A 22,372-nucleotide genomic window follows, 5' to 3' on the forward strand; every position below is an offset into this window, starting at 1 on the left:
TTTCGCGTTCGCTACGTCGCCGCTAGTCTAGTTTCCCGTCATAAAGTTAGTCATCGTTTTAGGTGCCCTAACTTTAGTCAGCAAGCGTATTGCTGTCTAAAGTATGGCCGTCGTTCCCGCGTCGAAATTTAAAAATCATTGTCGTTTGTGTAAGCCGTCCGGGAATACGGAATTACGCTACGCGCGTCGCCGTTCGAAAAAATGACGTCATGGCCCGCAAAGCACGACGGGAGTTCGAAAGCGGAGCATGCGCGGTAGGTCTGGCGTCCAGCACACGCCCATTTAAATTTAACCCGCCTTGCGCCGGAGGCCGCCGGCGTAGGTTTTCATCGCAAGTGCTTGGTGAATCAGGCACTTGCGATGAAAAATTGCGGCGGTGTAACGTATCTACGATACGTTACGCCGCCGCTCTTGTATGTGAATCTGGCCCTATAACTTTTGCGCAAACCAATCAATTATTGCGATTTTTTTTCAAAATTGCCGCTATTTTTATGTTTATAGCGCAGTAAATGAAAACTGCAGAGGTGATCAAATACCACCAAAAGAAAAATCTATTTGTGGGGAAAAAAGGACGTCAATGTTGTTTGGGAGCCGCGTCAGTTAAAGCGACGCAATGCCGAATCGCAAAAAGTGCTCTAGTCTTTGGCCAGCCAAATAGTCCAGGGCTGAAGTGGCTATTTGGATAGAGTGCAATTGGTATACAGTGCAGTATCCTATCTAATGCTGTAGCAGTTGCTCTGGAACAGTATGATAACTAATCTGTATTGATTTTTATTTAAAAATATCAATTTATGACATTTTGCAATATATGTTACTTGGTGCTTCTGACAGGACTGTCTCTAAAGATCTATATACCTGCTTATAGGATGACTCTGGGCAATGGTGTTGAATTATGCAATATTCTTTTGTGCGGCCACTTCTACACTGACATGTCCTCATCAAGTATGCACTGGTCCATGGAAAAACAGGCCTATGACATGATGATAATGGACTATTCTATAGCTGAATCTAATTAAATTGTAATTCTTGTTTATTTATTTAATTCACTGAGTTGTATAGCAATAATGAGAAGCTGCACTTGAGAATTATTTCCCATTGATTATGTGAAACTTAACCATTTCGCCTCTCACACCTGTTCACCCCCCTATGGACCAGAGCAATTTTTACATTTCTACTTTGGACCTGTTTATTCAGCGATATCTTTGTCATTACTAAGAATAACAAGGTTATACAGATATTGTTTTTTTAAAAGATAAACAAGGCTTTCTTCTCATAGTATTGTCTTGCAACAATGATTTTTTTGTTCTGTAATCCTTATGCCCAGGGCTTTTTTTCAGGGGGAACTCAGTTCCACCACCTCTGGCTCAGACCCTTTGGTGCCTGTTCACCACAATCACTTGTAAACACAGAAGTCTGGTTTCTGTTTTTACAAGTGACAGCTCTGCACTCTGGGCCAGATCCACGTAGCCTGGCGCATTGTTGCATCCGGCGTAGCGTAATTTTCAACCTTTTTTCAGTCAAGGCAACCTTTGGAATTACGCACAATCCTGGGGCACACCAGTCTGAGGGCTTGTTCACACCAGGAGGTGCATGCGAGCGCACATGTTTTTTTGTGCGTTTCCACACAGTGCATTTTTTAATGAGCAGCTCTATGTGTGTGAAACACACTAAAGGGTGACAGCATGATTTTTTTAATTGCCCAGTTCAAAAATACATGGAACTGCAGTACCATGCATTCTAGCAGGCACAAACATACGTGCATTTGCTTAATGCAAAGAAGAAGAATTAATTGCACCCACGCACACCTGCAGAAGGCAGCACATTTTTGTGTGGTACGGGAAAACATGCTAATTTCCAAGCGGCTTGACATAGGGGCACTCAGAGTAGAGGAGGTGCCAAGATTGCTGGCGGGGTCCCCAGAAGAGGAGTTTCACTGTGAAAAAACACTGCACGGGGCAGGTAAGTATAGCATTTACTATCACTTTGCATTTACCTTGTCAAACACCAAAGCTGCTGGTGATGAAATCTCCCTTTCCTGCCGTGAGTTTTACCAGTTACAACAAGAAAAAAAAAAAAACCTGGAGTGGGACTTTGAAAGCCCAGTGCCCAAAACTTGGAATTAAAAGAGCAGTGATGATCTAAGAAGTGCTGGGACACACAGAAACCAATTAGATTTCAGTTTAGTTTTTATAGGTAATCACACGTTGTTACTTGCTATTGTCTAATGAGGTAACAAGGAATCTATACTATATGCTAGATCAGGGGTCTCCAAACTGCGGCCCTGGGGCCGGATGTGACCCTTTGCTTACCTTAATGCGGCCCTTGGGGCACTATTCCATCCAATTTAAATGGGGCATAATTCTAGTTGCTGATACCAATGGGGCACTATTCCTCCAACTGACACCATCAATTATTACCATTAACACCAACGATGGGGCACTAGTCCTCCCACTGTCACCAAAGATATGGTATTATTTACTCCCACAGAACACCTGTAAATGTTTTACTGCCAATGGCCCTAGTCTGGCCGCCCTAAAGTCTGAGCCCTGGTTCACACTGGGCTGCGGGAGTGAAGCCGTGCGAGTTCAGCTGAACTCGCACGATTTCACTCCCGCCGGCAGTCCCGATTTCGGCCGCGATTTAAGAGACATCTGTGCAGGTTTCTGCACAGATGTCAATGTAAATCGCTGCCAGAAATCGCAAAAAGTAGTACAGGAACTACTTTTTGAAATCGGTGCAGCGCCGCAGATGCGGCGTCGCACCGATTAGGACGGTGTCATTGTCGACAATTGCCGGCAAATGCGGCCGATTTGAGATGCGATTTCACATGTGAAATCTCATCTCAAATCGAAGCAAAACTTACCCAGTGTGAACCTGGGCTGAAGGACCGTAAACTGGCCCTTTGTTTAGAAAGTTTGGAGACCCCTGTTCAGATCAATGAAAGACAAGTTCTGATTGGACAATAAGGTTTAAAGCATCTTGCTTTATTAACCAAGCTAACAAATCTTAGGTATCTAAAAGACTTGTTGTGTTCAACCAGCAATCTATGTCTAAGCTAAAGAGGGCTCTTTCATAGTGGTGGCAATGCTTACCACCGTCTAAAAGACAATCTATGATAGATCACTTTTTAATGGGTGGTGTAATAGCAAGTGGCAGATGTTCGGGAGGTGCTACTGCTATCTCCTGATGCCATTTTATTTTTTTTACTTTTCATTTTTTTTTTGTGGTGAATTGCAATTTAGGTTTGCAGGACTCCGTCACAACTGCAAGCACATTTATCTTCAAGCCTGTTTTGCATCTATGGCCACTGACATACACAGCCCTATATTTACACTGGAACCCTTCAAGCCAAACCTAAATCCTTATGGCTGATGTTCTCCTTTCTTAAGGCCCGTACACACGGTCGGACTTTTTGCCAACAAACTTCAAAATCTGCAAGTTTTCAAATTTGTCCGATCGTGTGCATGCTCCATTGGACCAACTTTTTCGGGTTTCATCTGACAAAAAGTTCTGTCTGCAAACGGACAAACTTTACGTCAACAAAAGTCCGATGGTGCCTAATCCGACCGTGTGTACAGCAAGCCATCGGACTTTTGTACAAAGTGCAAATACGCATGCTTAGAACCAATGTTAAAATCAACCAACAATAGCAGAAGTTAACCAAAGGGTGGCGGTAAAGAGCAGAAAAGAGCAGAAAAACCACGTCATGTTGGGAAAGTTTTAGAAAAGTTTGAAGAAAAGTCTGAGCGTGTGTATGCTATGGGTGTGAACAGACAACTCCCTTCGGACAAAAATCCAAGGGAAAGTTTGTTTGATGTCCGACCGTGTGTATGAGGCTTTAAGGCCTGTACACACGGTCAGACTTTTTGCCAACAAACTTCAAAATCTGCAAGTTTTCAAATTTGTCCGATTGTGTGTATGCTCAATCGGACCAACTTTTTTGGGTTTCATCTGACAAAAAGTTTGGTCTGCAAACGGACAAACTTTTTGGCAACAAAAGTCCGATGGTGCCTAGTCTGACCGTGTGTACAGCAAGCCATCGGACTTTTGTACAAACATATATACTTAGAAATACTAACAACATACAAAGAGATCCACAAATCCACCCTAGGCTACATCACCAACCTCGTCTCAGAATAATCACCCAAACTGTCCTCTTTGCTACTCCTAAGAACTCCTGTTCTCTAGCCCCCTTGTTGCCCTCTCCTGTACTCACCACCAGGATCACTCACCAACCTCTCCCATCCTCTGGAGATCCCTAAACCAATCAGTCTGGCTATCTCCGAGTCTGTCCACCTTAATGCAATCACTGAAAAATCATTTGTTCAGCTAGACCTATCCTTCTTTCACCTAAAAAGCTATACTTTTACTTACTCTGTCATCTTATCCCTCACTGTGTTTACCGTTTAGTATCAATTGACACTCCCTTTTAGATTTTAAGCTCTCATGAGCAGGGCCCTCTTAACCTTCTTGTATTGAATTGTATTGTAACTGTACTGTCTCCCTTCATTTTTTTTAAAGCACTGCACAACCTATATAACTCATGTATTGTAGTATTCATAATGCACTTTCATAATCTTCAAGAAGATATGTGCAATAAAGTTACAGTATGCTTGTGGGCAAAACAATGGGATGTTGCTTTTGGACCTACAAAGAGATCCCGGTGCAAATTGAATTGCTAAGACATCAAGTTAAACCACATAATACAACTGCACAACTGGCTGTTGTGCACCGAACTTAAAGCGGGGTTCCAACCCCAATTAGCATTTTTTAAATGTATGTCCTTTCATCATGCGTTTTTATAATATAAATCCTGTCACTTACTATTTTACAATCCGCCGCCGCTCCGCATAGTTATTCAAAAAAGATAGTTTTTAAAACTATGTCCACACCGTTGTCATTTTGCTTGTGGGCATTGTGAAGCCCACAAACACTTAGGGCCAGATCCTCAAAAGGGATACGCCGGCGTATCTACTGATACGCCGTCGTATCCCTGTTTCTATCTTTGGAACTGATCCACAGAATCAGTTTCCAAGAGATAGACAGAAGATCCGGCATGTGTAAGGGACTTACACTGCCGGATCTTAGGATGCAGTACCGCATCCGCCGCTGGGGGCATTTTGCGTCGAAATGCCGCCTCGGGTATGCAAATTAGCTCTTACGGAGATCCACAAAGCTTTTCAGCTTCGTTTTTTCTCCGTAAGTTTTAGTTTGCAATCGTAAAATTAGGGCTGCTTTTACAAAGTGTAATCTGTTTACACCTTGTAAAAGCAGACCCTTCTGTCCAGCGAGGCGTTTTTTTTTATTTTTTTTTAATTTTCGCCGTATCTTTTTTTTTTCCCGACGCAACTTTATTGACCCGGCGCGATCCACAAAGCTCAGCGTAACGTAATTTCGCGCTATGCACGTCGGGAAAATGACGTCACGAGCATGCGCAGTACGGCTGGCGCGGGAGCGCGCCTAATTTAAATGGGAATCGCCCCCATTTAAAGAGGAACGCCTTGCGCCGGCGGAATGTAAGTTAAACAGCCGAAAATTTCTAGGTAAGTGCTTTGTGGATCGGGCACTTAGGTAGAAATTTTAAGGCAGTGTAACTTAAATGGGAATTTTTACGTTCCGCCGGATCTTTGTGGATCTGGCCCTAACTTCCTGGAAGTCTTGGATGGGGAGTGATAATTGGGTAGCGCACTGCATCCTGGGAAATGGTGACACACATTTCCCAGGAGCATTAGAGGGAGATGATGTCAGAATCCTTGGTGATTCCAAAGGCAGATTTCGTGGGACCGCATAGCAACAGGCATTTCCAGATGAGTAAAACATTTTTTTTTTCTTTTTTTCTTTTTTAGGTCTAATGGGCACAATAATGAAAAAAAAATTTTTGGGATGGAAACTCCACTTTAACCTCCAGGTCACCTGGTGACCTCAGATGTAGATGAACATCTATAGCCGACCTGATTTATTGTCATGACAGATCAATCTTGAAAAACCTGTTGTAGGCTTAGGATGATGTAACACATTACACCACATTTAGGTGTAAAAAACAACAACAAAAAAAAGAACGGATAAATGAATCACTACTGATGATAAAATGATTGATTCGGTTTACCATCTGCTGCAGTTCCAGAAAACAGCATTTGGACATTTCACTGTGAATGAAGTCATGATTTCACAGTACATGAGCTATATGATGGTTAGGGTACAAAACAGATGACCTTTACAACCTGCCCATGTAATTATAGAACGATCTATACAGGTAAATTTCCATCAATGAAGGATACAGCAGCCATTGGAGGAAAACATTGATATATGTCTGCTGTTGGTTAGGTAGACCAAAGTAGGCCACAACTGCTAACTTCTCCTAAGGAAAAGTCATTTGGAAAATCCTGGCAATCACATTGAAGCTAAAATCCAGCTTACGCTATGTTGTCTTTAAGCAGCACAACAGTGGCAGAACTGCCACTTTGCAGTGCATGCATTGTTAAGCAAATAAAGCTGTAACAGATACAAGAATCAATTACACACCAGAGACCCATAAGTAAAGTTATCTTCTCCATCTATCAACATGAGTCCTTCTAAGGCAATAAAAGTCACACACTACAAAAATCACACTGATTTATGCTGATGGATGAAAAACATACCATGAAGATTACTGGGGTTTTTGTGGAGATCAGGGTAGTAAAAATCTTATCAGCTCGAGCTGCTCACCCACTCTTGTGCAGGAAGAATGTAAACACTAGAAGGGGGTTCAGCCACAGTAAAGTCTCATACACACAATGAGAATATAGGACAAATGATCATGCAGTCTTTTTTTTTTCCATGCTAGTCTCATGAAAGAGGTTACTAAACTCACGAACATTCTCGTACGGCAGAACACAACTTCGGAAGTGATGTAATGTGTTGTATTGTATTGTAATGAATTCTTTCGTTTGAGAATGCGTGGACTTGCTTTTCTTATTTTTTAGTGTTCGGACGAATATTGTACTGATTGAATAAGAATTGTACAATGTGGTATCTTATGGGAAATATATTTGTCTTTATCCCTTCAGATAATTTCGGATAAACTGTTGTGATCGGCTCTCGAAAGCTGTGTGCTAAAGATCAGATTACTGTACGATCATTTCAAAAGCAGTGTTTTTTATCTGATTTTCTAATATATATATATTAGGGCTGTTACTGATCAAAATGTTTCTGTTCGATTAATCGTTTTTTTTTTTAATCGATTAATTTTGATTAATTATAACGCACATACAGATGCAACTACTTTTAGGCCCCATACACACGATAGAATCCATCCGCTGAAAAATCCCAGCAAATGGGTTTCAGCGGATAGATCCTATGGTGTGTACACTCCAGCGGATCTGTTTCCGCGGATATTTCTCCCCTGGGATGGATTCCAGCAGATCGAATATTTGCTGACATGCCAAACAAATCTATCTGCTGGAATCCATCCCAACGGATGGATCCGCTGGTCTGTATAGACTAACCGGATCCATCTGTCCGAAGGGATCCCCCGCATGCGTTGTAATGATTCGATGCATGCGTGGAATTCCTTATATGACAGCGTCGCGCACGTCGCCGCGTCATAATCGCGGCGACGGCGCGACACGTCATCGCCAGAGGATTTCGGCGCGGATTTCAATGCGATGGTGAGTACACTCCATCGCATTAAAATCTGCTGAAATCCTCGAGAGTATTTATCCGCGGAAACGGTCCGCTGGACCGTATTCGCGGATAAAACCTCTCGTGTGTATGGGGCCTTAGCTGATCTCCTTGCAGGCTGATTCCCAGTGCAGCTACCAACCAATGGATAGCAGGATACAAAAAACACACAAAGGCAGCACTCGATGGGAATAGCATTAAAACTTTTATAGTCTTCAAGTAGGTAACCAAATAAATATTGCACTGGAGATAAAATCGATGTAACTACATAAACTGTAAAAAAGGTGCAAGTAATGCCAAACGGTAGGAAAAGCAGTCATACAAACATGTAGCTAAGTATGATAATGGTATACAAATGTGTACAACGATACCACTGCTGAATCCAGATGAGGAGGGGTTAACATCAGTCCATTGGCATGTATATGTCCCATGAAGGGAACTATCACAACTCCCAGTGGATGGTTGTAGAATCCCAGGTTGATAGAGGGAAGTGTAACAGCCCTTGCGTGTGGCAGATAGTAAGGTCCCGCCGGTATGCAGATATGAAGGCACAGCAAAGGAGCCCTTCAGATAGACACGGCAAGCCCCGCTGGTGTCCGTGACGTTACTGTATCTCCGACGGAACTCCCTGAAGGCTCAGAAGCCAGTGGAGAGTTGAGTACCAATCAAAAGAATTTAAATCGATCAAAAAGATTTTGATCGATCAAAAAAAATTAAAGATTAATCGATTAATTAAAAGGTAATTTGCACAGCCCTAATATATATATATATATATATATATATATATATATATATATATATATATATATATATATATATATATATGATATACTTCACAAGAGTATATCATTGGGTCACTGGATTGTGGAGGATTTTGAATAGTTTACGGCCAGCCTAAATTGTATTGTAAAGAAGTTAGGAATTTTAAATCAAGATATTCCAAGGAGGGCTGGATACATCTACAGTACATGCAAAATATAACTCTTTAGGCCCACAACCTTAATGCCCTGTACACACGATCGGTTCGTCTGATGAAAACGGACCGATGGATTTTTTCATCAGATATCCGATGAAGCTGACTTTCATCAGTCTTGCCTACACACCGTCGATTAAAAATCCGATCGTGTCCAACGCGGTGACGTAAAACACAACGACGTGCTAAGAAAAATTAAGTCCAATGCTTCCGAGCATGCGTCGACTTGATTCTGAGCATGCGTGGATTTTTGATCGATGGATTTCCCCACAGGCGATCGTTTTTTTCTATCGGTTTTTTAACCAGAGGAAAATTTAAAACAGGTTCTATTTTTTTTTTACCGATGGGAAAAAAAAACTGATGGGGCCCACACACGATTTGTCCGTCCGATGAAAACGGTCCATCGGTCTGTTTTCATCAGACGAACCGATCGTGTGTACAGGGCATAAGAGCCAAACTAGCAATATATATATACATAAATGTGTATAACAATTCAGTATTTGCAAGTCATGTAAACAGTTAGAGCCTTACTAGTGACCATCCGCCCATGTAGGTGTCACTTCCTGAGCATAAACAAGAGTTTGTGAGTCTCAGAAGAGTAGGGTGACCACATTTCCAAACTACCATTCAGGGACACCTTCTTCCCAAAAATCAGCTTGTGCTGTAACGAATCACAGCACAGTGATTGGACACAAGAGGCGGGATTTATGATTTCTCCTATCACAAGCAGGGGGTGGAGATTGTGCTCCTCCAGGCTTTCCCGGCCAGGACAAGTACTGTCAGTGAGTAAAGCAGTGATGTGGCGGCCTTTTTTGGGGGCATCAGATTGGCCCCAGGGGTAGCTGTGTCAGTTTCATTCCGGGACACTGTATTGTCCTGGAATGAAGGTGCCTGGGACAGACCTGCAAAATGCGGGACTGTCCCGGGCAATCCGGGACACGTGGTCACCCTACAGAAGAGTGTGTTAGGCCCCGTACACACGTCCGAGAAACTCGACGGGCAAAACACATCGTTTTGCTCGTCGAGTTCCTTGTGAAGCCGCCGAGGATCTCGGCGAGCCAACTTTTCCCATTGACTAACGAGGAAATAGAGAACATGTTCTCTTTTTGGCCCGACGATATCCGCGTCGGTTTCCTCGGCGAAAAATGTACACACGACCGGTTTTCTCGGCAGAATGCGTCTCCCATAGAGTTTCTGGCTGAATTCTGCCGAGAAAACCGGTCGTGTGTACGGGGCCTCAGTATGTGCAAAAACGTTCAAACATAACGCAAAATCTTTGTGGTCACTCATTAATGGTAGACTTTTCTCTATAGAAAAGATAATGGTCCCATCACTGCACATGTCATACATCCAAACCTTGGCTGAGGTCAAGGAGAATAACTGTATAAGGTCGCCGTGTTGCACATTTCCTTACAAAAAGTGTAGATTTATCACTGCCATTAGTTATTGTTTGGTCATTTGATTGTATTTGTGCTGGACCTTCTGTTTTGAATGAATGTCGTTTTTCACTACACAGGAATACATGCGTGGTGCGCTAAAGATATCTCTGAACATACATGGCCAAGGTTTAACTGACGCACCTGTCCTCATGTATGATTGTGCTTTCTGACTAAAAAGAGTAAAGCAGGGACAAGTCACCAAGCTATTAAATCGAAGTGCACAATTCTCTGCAGTATCCTAAAATAACACAAGCGGATCCACTTATCTGATTGTTAATTAACACATATACTAACTAAATTAGATAAGCACTTATTCCATTACAGTTCAGTAATTAGTATCTAAACAGAAACATTGGAAGTCTCAAATTAACACTGACTTACTTTCAAAGAAAGCACATCTTTATATATTTATCTCTTTCATAGTTGTCACAGAAAGATTTAGAGGAACAAAAAACAGGGCCACACCGAATTCTCAAAGCCATCATTGTCACAAATGGCAATGCAAACAGCTTGGAGTTGTGTGGCTGCATCCAAAGTTGGCCATGGGCTGAAAGAATGAAATCAAACAGATTCCTCCATTTACGCCAGTAAACAAATCTCCTCCTGTGGACTAGTGCAGTTGTGCCAAATGTTGGAATACCTGAACATTACATGCATCTGATTGGTTGCAAGCACCGTTCTGCTAAGGATTTTCCACCAAGCTCCTCCAACAAAGTCCATGGAGCAAGTTTTGGCTAATTCAGCATAAATCAGCTGAAAGTTAATGGGTGTATGGCCAGTTTAGCGTATACACTTTGGCCCAGATTCTCAAAGGGCTTACGATGGCGCAGCGCCATGTACGCGGTCGTAAGTCCTAATCTGGGCCGTCGTATCTATGCAACTGATTCTTAGAATCAGTTACGCATAGATATCCATTCGATCCGACAGGCGTAAGTCTCTTAGGCCCCGTACACACGTCCGAGGAACTCGACGGGCAAAACTCATCTGTGTGAAGCCGCCGAGGATCTCGGCGAGCCAACTTTCCTCATTGAACAACGAGGAAATAGAGAACATGTTCTCTATTTGGCTCGACGAGGAACTCGTCGGCTTCCTCGGCCGAAAGTGTACACACGGCCGGGTTTCTCGGCAGAATTCAGCTCCGATCGAGTTTCTGGCTGAATTCTGCCGAGAAACTCGGTCGTGTGTACGGGGCCTGACACCGTCGGATCGTAACTGCAATTTTTTTTTTCCCCGCTGGTGGCGCTTCCGTCGATTTCCGTGTCGAGTATGCAAATTACCTAGATACGCAAATTACCGAACGTACGCGCGGCCGACGCAGTAAAGTTACGACGTTTACGTTAGGCTTTTCCCGGCGTATAGTTGCCCCTGCTATATGAGGCGCAGCCAATGTTAAGTATGGCCGTCGTTCCCGCGTCGAAAATTTATAAAATTACGTTGTTTGCGTAAGTCGTCCGTGAATGGTGCTGGACGTAAATTACGTCCACGTCAAAACCAATGACGTCCTTGCGACGTCATTTAGAGCAATGCACGCTGGGAAATTTTAGGGACGACGCATGCGCAGTTCGTTCGGCGCGGGGACACGCTTCATTTAAATGAAACACGCTCCCTACCCGCCGAATTTGAATTCCGCCGGGTGATTTACGCTACGCCGCCGCAACTTTACAGGCAAGTGCTTTGTGAATAAAGCACTTGCCTGAAAAACTTGCGGCGGCGTAACGTAAATCAGATACGTTACTCCTGCCCATTTTTACGCCAATCTACGAGAATCTGGCCCTTTATGTGTTTTTTTTGTTCTGCTTGTGTTGATGCAGCGATCTCTTCCATTAGGACGTTGTATTCTGACAAGGGAACTATACCACCCACCCCAACAGAGTAAATTGATCAGCGCTTGCGGTCATTGGCTGTGAGTGCTGATCAAATGCTAGTTTTCTAGCATGACCATTGGACAGAAGCCGGTCGTTAGTCTGTATTCCTGCTGAGCCAGCAGATTTTTGGCTTGTGAGTACCGGGCCTAATGCCGCGTACACACGACCATTTTTAATGGTCTAGAAAAAAATACTCAAGCAAAGCGCGGTGACGTACAACACGTACGACGGCACTATAAAGAAGAAGTTCCATTTGGATGGCGCCACCCTTGGGGCTGCTTTTGCTGATTTAGTGTTAGTAAAAGTTTAGTGAGAGACGATTCACGCTTTTCAGCCTTTGCGCTTTTCAGTCTGTTACAGCGTGACGAATGTGCTATCTCCATTACGAATGATAGTTTTACCAGAACGCTCCTGTCTCATAACTTGCTTCAGAGCATGCACATTTTTTTCACGTCGTTAAAGCCTACACCAGACCGTTTTTTACGACGTTAAAAAACGACAACGCGAAAAACGACGCGAACAAATAGAGCATGTTCTACATTTTTAATGCCCATTTTTCACATCATGAGAAATGCTCTGGAGCCCACACACGATCGTTTTTAATGACATTTTTAAAAAATTGCATTTTTCACGTCATGAAAAACGGTCGTGTGTACGCGGCATAAGAATAGAGCACAATTTAAACTGAACCAGACATAAATGATATGCAATATCATTCAATATCAAATTCTTGTCGAACATTAATCTTCATTTAAACCCACTCTGAGCTTGTGAAAACTGAGGGTCAGGGAAGTTGCAATGTACAGTCATCTGACAAGAGGTTGCAGTAGCTCCAAGCCATATTGTGAACATTACTATATCTAACTGCAATGAAAATTTAAGAAACTCAGGTTAAAGTGATTTTTTTTTTTAATAACATGCCAAACTTACAAGCAGCTTGCTATGGGAATACCCAATCAGGCTCGTTCCTGTGCCGCTGCTCTGTCTGTCCATTCAGACACCGAGCGTGGCTTGGCTTTGCCCCCGCTCTCTCCTCATTGGCTCACTGGCTGTGATTGCCAATGAGGAGGCCAATGAGGAGAACCTGGAAAGCCGCTGCTCTTGTGCGCATCACCGGATAGAGATTGGGCTCCAGGAAGTATTAGGGGTGGGGGGGTGGGGGGCTGCTGCATTCAGGTATTTTTTTACCTTAATGCGTAGAATGCACAAAGTTAAAAAAAACTTGAGTCCTTGCAACCACTTTAAGGACCCCTTCACCCCGGTCTGATGCAGTACATTAATGCACATTATGTTGCTTGTTAACTTGTGTTGTGTTAAGCTCGTCCATTCATTCATCCTGTCTGACGTCAACCTAGAAAATGTCTGCCTACATCCAAAAACATAGTATTGTTGCCTGACCTTGGCATTTATTTCTCATGCCCGTATGAAGTTTCAGAAAGTAAAACAGCCATGCTAGCCTACATATTACTCTCAGTAGAGATTTCCTTTAAATTACATTCTTTCCAGATTAATCCCATGTGACTAATCTGTCAACAGTCATCTCAAATCTCCTGCAGTAGCACTGAGCAATGAGTTTGGCTTCAGGAGATATATTCCATCTGTGAAATGAAAAATGTAGCCCCATTTTAGGCTTAGGCTAGTTAGAGAACAAGGCCCAGATTCTCGTACGAGTTACGCCGGCGTATCTCCAGATTCGCCGTCGTAAATATGAGTTTGAGGCGTCGTATCTATGCGCCTGATTCTTAGAATCAGTTACACATAGATTTGTATTAGATCCGACCGGCGTAAGTCTCTTACGCCGTCGTATCTAAGTTGCATATTTACGCTGGCTGCTAGGTGGCGCTTCCGTCGATTTACGCGTCGAATATGGTAATGAGCTAGATACGCCGATTCTCAAACGTACGTGCGCATTTTTTTACATCGTTTGCGTAAGGCTTTTTTTGGCATATAGTTACCCCTGCTCTATGAGGCGTAGATGAGGCGTACCAATGTTAGGTATGGACGTCGGAACAGAGTAAAATTTTTCACGTTTTACGTCGTTTGCGTAAGTCGTCCGTGAATGGGGCTGGACGTAAGTTACGTTCACGTCGACTAGGCATTGAGCCGGCGCAATTTAATTTGAAAAATCGGGTCACGAAACATTAACATAAAACACGCCCACACTAGCCTAGTTTGAATTACGCGGGCTTACGCCGTATCAGATACACTACGCCGCCGTAACTTAGAGCGGAAAATGTTTCTGAATACGGGACCTGCCGCTCTAAGTTACGGCGGCGTAGTGTATCTCAGATGCGCTACGCCCGCCTAAAGATAGGCGATTCTACGAGAGTCTGGGCCCTAGTGTTTTATTTGATGATTCAGCCCCCTTATTCTCAGAAATGGCAAACCTCTGCTCTGATGTGTGGGCCTTTTCACATCTATAAGCATAGCCAGATGCTCAGTTAAGCAGAAGCTCCAGTCTATTTGTTTTAAGTTTTGCAGGGTTGATTAGAACCTAGTAAGGTTTGTATTGCTGTAACCCTATTTTGGAGATTTTTTTCTCAGCCCCTGGGAGGTCATTTGAATAAGAAATAAGTATTATCTCGCCATTAAACAACAATAAAAGCACAATTAGAATAAATTATGGTTTTAGCGCTATCTGTATTCCTCCTGGGAAGATGTCTTCTTCCAGTGCAGTAACAGGTCAGGAAGTGTTGGGAAATCCCCCCAATAGGGACATGGACAGCTTGTAGGTAAACAATACTTGTATGCACCAAGCATTTCTAAATAACCTACTAGCTTCTTATGTCACTTTAGCAATGTCTGCTAACTACTGTAGTGTGGCTGCCCAGGCATACCTCTGTGAGGCGAGAGTCCATTATGGCAATTTCCATCACTTGGATGTCTCAGAAAGTCCTGGTGTCTTCAGTCCCAATTTCACACACCGACATATCCCAGTCAGCTAGAAAGATCCGGCCAAGCAGGATGACTCCGCACCTCAGCCTTTCCCCTTTTTGTATCACAGGTGGGCAGGCTAGGACCAGAATACCCAGGAACAGAACTTCGACCGATTAACCTCTTCCCCGGCCTGGGACAGCCCCTAACTTAAGCCTAGTACACACTGCTGTTTTTTTTTTGTTCAACCCAGTGGGCTGAAAAAAAAAAAAAAAAAAAAAAAACGGACAGCTCAGCTTGTAGCCACTGTACTAGCAATCTCCCTACCCCGCCAGAACGCTTTTTCGGTCATGCCCCTTCGACAGAAGTTGGTGTCTGTCAGACCGACTGTAGTACACATGGACCGAATGACGCCTGGTTTCTATTGAACCGACCGATTCCGCCCAACATTTGCCCAGTGTGCATGGGGCTTAACTACAACCAAACACAGTTCAATCTGCCTACATGTTTCTCTGACCTTCCCTTGACTCCTTACTGAACTGCTTCAAGCCGCATTAGGTTACTGTTGCAATTCTAATGAATTGTAAGGGAAGATGAGTATTATGATGCAAACAAATGCACAAGCCCTAATGATCTACTTTTCAAAAAATAAAGTAACTGAATAACCCATCAGTAAGGTTGACACCGCTGGTAACTTATATGACAGATGCAGAATCACATAAGGCAACCACTGAAACTACTGGCGTTCGCCCAAAACGTAATAATCAGTTTTGACTGAAATGGCACTGCTTCAACATAAATATCTCTCACCTGCCACTAGGGTTGGCCTTCACTGGCCCAATAAAAGCAAGTGGTGCCCCTGATTTGAGGCATCGCTTGTGATAACCAGGCCAGTTCCATCCTCCAGGGAGTAATAGGTCTCATTCACATGGGCGTTGAGGCGTGAATTCTGTGAATGGACCCTGTGTTTATGGAGCATTGAGCTGCCAGGTGATGTGTGTGCAGGAAAGCCATGTAAGTCATATACCGTATACAAAACGTGCAGCGCTGTTTATAAAGGTTTGTAAAAAACAGATAAACGTATTACTGTGCCCAAGACTTCTTAAAATATGCATGCAGTATATTATCATTGCTCCCAAACATGCAATCAAGTAAAGTGTTATAAATATTCCATATATTCTATAAAATATATTCCCAAGAAAGGTCAAACTATATGTATATCTTTTTTTTTACCTTTATTACCGTATATCCTCTTAAGTTGTTGCTGTATTGTATTGTTATTTTTTCATTATTTCTTTAATCAATAGCTGCTATGCAGGGTGATTGGATTTTGATCTTGTACTAATATATTTTAGGTTCAATGTGTATGATGTTTTGTTGTGTTTTGTCTTGTTTGTTTGTCCGTTGAGGAAAATAAATAGATAAAAACATTCTTTTTTTTTTTTGGTGAGGTTTTGACATTTGAGTGGACAGATGGAAAGGCCTAGATTTAGGCCCAGATAGGGTGTGTGTGTGTGTATATATAGATATACATACATATATATTGTGTGTGTATATATATATATATATATATATATATATATATATATATATAAATATATATATGATTTTTTTTCTTTATTACATTCTCTCAAGTGGTTGCTGTATTGTTATTTTTATTTTTTTATTTTGAATCAATAGCTGCTATGCAGAGTGATTGGATTTTGATCTTGTATTAATATATTTTAGGTTCAATGTGTATGATGTTTTGTTGTGTTTTGTCTTGTTTGTCTGTCTGTTGAGGAAAAACATTCCTTTTTTTTTTGTGAGGTTTTGACATTTAAGTGGACAAATAGGGTAGGGTGACCAGACATCCCGTTTCAGGGGACAGTCCCCTGATTGAGGACATTGTCCCCGGACCAAGTCTGTCCCTGGTTTTGTCCCCAGATTGGATTTAATAGGGGGCAGGGGCAATTTAAAAAAAAAGTCAGTGCAGAATTAAAATAAAAAAATTAAAATTACACACCCCCGCTCCGCCGTGCCTACTAGCATAGGGGGGTTGTATTTTTCCCATTATCTGTGCCCCTTTCTGATGATCATGTGCTGGTCGGAGCGGAGGGAATATTTCTTCAGTTTCGGGCGCATGCCCATTCAGCTTTGCTCGCATGTTCTTCTGCCTTGGCTCAAATCCTGGCCAGCCACCTGCCTATCTCCTTGCTTTCCCTGGCGGAGGAAGATCTTCCTCCGCTCCCCATCCAGTAGTAGCCCGAGCCCGAAGAGTAAGACTTGAGAGGCTGTGAGGCGGGCGGCGACGGGCAGAGAGTCGCTGATTGTTGCCATTACTAGTAAAGAAAAAATATGTCCCCGGATTTCATTTAAAAAATCTGGTCACCTTAAAATAGGGTGTGTATGTGTGTATATATATATATATATATATATATATATATATATATATATATATATATATATATATATATAGATATATAGATATATATGTGTGTGTGTGTAATGTATATATATTTGTTTTCTTTATTAGATTCTCTCAAGTTGTTGCTGTAGTGTTATTTAAATTGTTTTATTTTGAATCACCCTATGCAGGGTGATTGAATTTTGATATTTTATTAATATATTTTAGGTTCAATGTGTATGCTGTTTTGTATGGAAGAGCCCTGGGGCCATCATAAAAAAAAAAATACTAAATTCTGAGTTTCAAAGTCAGAATTCTGAGATTAAAAAGACAGAATTCTGTGTTTCAAAGTCAGAATTCTGAGATTAAATGTCAGAATTCTGAGATTAAAAAGACAGAATTCTGTGTTTCAAAGTCAGAATTCTGAGATTAAATGTCAGAATTCTGTGTTTCAAAGTCAGAATTCTGAGATTAAATGTCAGAATTCTGAGATTAAAAAGACAGAATTCTGTGTTTCAAAGTCAGAATTCTGAGATTAAATGTCAGAATTCTGTGTTTCAAAGTCAGAATTCTGAGATTAAATGTCAGAATTCTGAGATTAAAAAGACAGAATTCTGTGTTTCAAAGTCAGAATTCTGAGATTAAATGTCAGAATTCTGAGATTAAATGTCAGAATTCTGAGATTAAATGTCAGAATTCTGAGATTAAAAAGACAGAATTCTGTGTTTCAAAGTCAGAATTCTGAGATTAAATGTCAGAATTCTGTGTTTCAAAGTCAGAATTCTGAGATTAAATGTCAGAATTCTGAGATTAAAAAGACAGAATTCTGAGTTTCAAAGTCAGAATTCTGAGATTAAATGTCAGAATTCTGAGATTCTAAATATAGTAGTCTCTATTAGGAGGATTTTAGGAGCAATTAGCAATAATGTAGTAACACTCATAGACCATCATTCTGCAGACATACAAGTCTGGTGCTCTAGATATAGATCTGTAAATCTATCTTAGTTACAGCATACAGTATGGGGAAGCAGGCAATGCTGGGCTCTCTGGTTCCTCTACAGTCCCACAGTTTACTGTCATTTGCTCTAACATAAAGAGGGATGCTGAAAACGAGTGTATTGTGTGTGTGAGTGGGGGGGGGGGGGATGACACAGCTTCCATAGATAACAGAACACAATGCACCCCAACTTTTAGGAAACATTGCACTGTTGCCCCAACAAGAGGGAATTGTGAGCACAATGTGTGTCTTTGTTCAGAACGGATTGATTATAGCAATTACATGTCTGGACTAATTCTTACAGAGAATGAACCTCATATTACACAAATCGATACAGGTATATAGCTTGAGAAATAGCTCAATGCATAGAGTGACAGACTTGTGATTGATATTTTGTGGGTTCGAATCCAGGAGACAGCACAATTTGTTTTTTAGTTATATGTATATATACATATTATTTTATACATTGTTCTTAGATTAAAATAGAGATGTCCCAATACCAATATTAGTAAATCAATATATTGAAAATGTATATGTCTTCAAAAAATTAAGCTCTGAGCTGGATTCGAACCCAAAACTTAAAAACACAGAAGTCTATTACTCTAACCATTGAGCTATAACCCAAATCATACAACTCTACTGTTTTTTTAGGTTTAATATGGGGTTCATTCTCTGTAAGAATTAGTCCAGACATGTGATTGCTATGATCAAGCCGTTCTGACCATAGACACACATTGTCCTTCTGCCTTCTAGCCATTCACAATTCCCTCATGTTGGGGCAACAGTGCAATGTTTCCTTAAAGTTGGGGTGCATTGTGTTCTGTTATCTATGGAAGCTGTGTCACCCCCCCCCCCCCACTCACACACAGAATACACTCGTTTTCAGCATCCCTCTTTATGTTAGAGCAGATGACAGCAAATGGAGGAACCAGAGAGCCCAGCACTGCCTGCTTCCCCATACTGTATGCTGTAACTTAAATAGATTTACAGATCTATATACAGAGCAAAAGACTTGTATGTCTGCAGAATGATGGTCTATGGGTGTTACTACATTATTCTTAATTGCTCCTAAAATCCTCCTAATAGAGACTACTATATTTAGAAACTCAGAATTCTGATATTAAATCTCAGAATTCTGACTTTGAAACTCTGAATTCTGACTTTGAATCTCAGAATTCTGACTTTTAATCTCAGAATTCTGACTTTGAAACTCAGAATTCTGACTTTGAAACTCAGAATTCTGACTTTTAATCTCAGAATTCTGACTTTTAATCTCAGAATTCTGACTTTTAATCTCAGAATTCTGACTTTGAAACTCAGAATTCTGACTTTTAATCTCAGAATTCTGACTTTTAATCTCAGAATTCTGACTTTGAAACTCAGAATTCTGACTTTGAAACTCAGAATTCTGACTTTTAATCTCAGAATTCTGACTTTTAATCTCAGAATTCTGACTTTTAATCTCAGAATTCTGACTTTGAAACTCAGAATTCCGACTTTTAATCTCAGAATTCCGACTTTGAAACTCAGAATTCTGACTTTGAAACTCAGAATTCTGACTTTGAAACTCAGAATTCTGACTTTTAATCTCATAATTCTGACTTTGAATCTCAGAATTCTGACTTTGAAACTCAGAATTCTGACTTTTAATCTCAGAATTCTGACTTTTAATCTCAGAATTCTGACTTTGAAACTCAGAATTCTGACTTTGAAACTCAGAATTCTGACTTTTAATCTCAGAATTCTGACTTTGAAACTCAGAATTTAGTATTTTTTTTTTATGATGGCCCCAGGGCTCTTCCATAGTTTTGTTGTGTTTTGTCTTGTTTGTCTGTCTGTTGAGGAAAATAAATAAATAAAAACATTCCTTTTTTTTGTGAGGTTTTGACATTTGAGTGGACAGATGGGAAGGCCTAGATTTATATATATATATGTGTATGTATATCTTTTTTTTTCTTTATTATAGCCTCTCAAGCGGTTGCTGTATTGTTATTTCAATTTTTTTATTATGTGTATGTATATCTTTTTTTTTCTTTATTATAGCCTCTCAAGCGGTTGCTGTATTGTTATTTCAATTTTTTTATTTTGAATCAATAGCTGCTATGCAGGGTGATTGGATTTTGATCTTGTATTAATATATTTTAGGTTCAATGTGTATGATGTTTTGTTGTGTTTTGTCTTGTTTGTCTGTCTGTTGAGGAAAATAAATAAACAAAAACATTCCTTTTTTTTTGGTGAGGTTTTGAGGTATATATATATATATATATATATATATATATATATATATATATATATATATACTGTATATATATGTGTATGTATATCTTTTTTTTTTCCTTTATTATATCCTCTCAAGTTGTTGCTGTAGTGTTATTTTTTTTATTTTATTTTTTGAATCAATAGCTGCTATGCAGGGTGATTGGATTTTGATATTTTATTAATATATTTTAGGTTCAATGTGTATATGTTTTGTTGTGTTTTGTCTCGTTTGTCTGTTGAGGAAAATAAATATATAAAAGCATTCCTTTTTTTTGGTGAGACTTTGACATTTGAGTTTGTCTGTTGAGGAAAATAAATGAAAAGAAAAATATTTATGAAAACAATAATACAAAAAAATGTAAAATTCCTTAAAAAAAATGAAAGGAATTCACATATCCTAAATGGAGGGAGGGAGGAAGCAGATTTGAGGAAGTTAATTTTGTAGGTTTTAGAAAAAAATAAAATATTAAAGCCTTCTGACTCCTAAGTAACAAGAGCTATAAAATAACTCTTATTTATAAAGGGGGTTAAATTTGATGAAGCAGTAAAGCCCTAATGCATTTACAGATTGGCTTCCTGAAGCCAAATTCCTTATTAAATATCAAGTGATTACAGCAGTTATTATGCCATATGAAATAGTATGCCAGACCAGCTCAGTGCTGCAGAGGAGGCTCACATTGCTGCAGCCATACAGACTAGAAAGGTTGCATATTGCTCCATACATCATGTAGCTTCTCATAGGTTGCAGGCGTTCTCTCGCACACACAACACATCCAGCAGGCCTCACGCTCCCAGCATCCAAGGATGCTCAGTAACCCAGCTATCAACCATTAGCATCCCGCACTTATACCCATAGCAACAGCTCTTTCACCCTGCCTAACGAGCCTATGAGAAATGTGCAGGGAGGAGCGCCGCCATCCAGTCAGCTCAGTCATTCTGCTTCCCTTGTGACTACAATGGCCAAGTAAGATGAGATGCAGGAACCCAGTGAGTGTGTGCAGCAGCAGCACAACCATGCTTCCCGTCAGAAGGCATAAAATATTTACACTAATTACTCTTTTTGCTTGTCACTGTGCACATTAAGCCGACATGCAGTTAGGCCTAATAAAAGTACTATGTAAATATCTGCCTAATGGACCATAAAGCCTAGAAGCCTTTTCATATATTGAGTCATACAGAAAGCTCTACTATTAAGCTGCAAAGTAGCTGATTGCGATTATTTTTTATTTATTTTTTATTTCATTTTTTTTGTGTTTACATAAAAGTTCTAAAAGATCTGGATGCAAAATCGTAAAGGTCTTCCATAATTCATATTTACCTTGAGGCTGCCAGAAGATGCGCTGATCACTAAACTGCAAGCTAACCATTTTAGGGACAGGACACAAGCAGTTAACTACATGTAACTGGAGTATATGGCAATCTAGGTTACCTCCATTCGCAATATGGCGCTTTTACACACGCAGCTGACACCGATGAGTAACCTACTGAGGAGGTTGCTTCATTGTTTTATTAACTCCCTTTGACTTGCGAGTCCCAGAGGTGCCAGGAGCCTTGTATCATTTTCACAGTGATATACATCTAAGCGCAGCCTTCTACCCATGTTCTTTCTTCTTCTATTTATATGTATTGCTAAAACAGTCACATATTAAAATTCTTATTACTTGGCAAAAAAAAAACACTGGCTAGTAGTACGCAAATTTATAATAAAAACTGTAACGGTATATTGCGGATTTTTTTTATATATGTTACTGCATTCTTTTAGGTACATCTTTTTTTTAAGGTATACTTTACTTAACGTGTAACGCCACTTACCTGGGGGGAAAAAAATAGCAAATAAAAAAAAAGAATAATATAGCGTATACAATTACGACTCAGGTCATACTGTAACTGTTATTAACTGCTTCAGCTTCGGAAAGTTTA

At 40.7% G+C, this 22,372-nt stretch overlaps 1 protein-coding gene across 1 annotated transcript in view; it reads right to left on the bottom strand.

The window, feature by feature from the left end:
• Positions 1-22,372, bottom strand: part of MARCHF9 (membrane associated ring-CH-type finger 9) — a 207,032-nt gene that overhangs the window by 33,783 nt on the left and 150,877 nt on the right. The gene's annotated exons all lie outside the window — the stretch shown is intronic.

This window comes from Rana temporaria, chromosome 2 (genome assembly GCF_905171775.1).
Source record: "Rana temporaria chromosome 2, aRanTem1.1, whole genome shotgun sequence".
NCBI classification, from domain to species: Eukaryota; Metazoa; Chordata; class Amphibia; order Anura; family Ranidae; genus Rana; species Rana temporaria.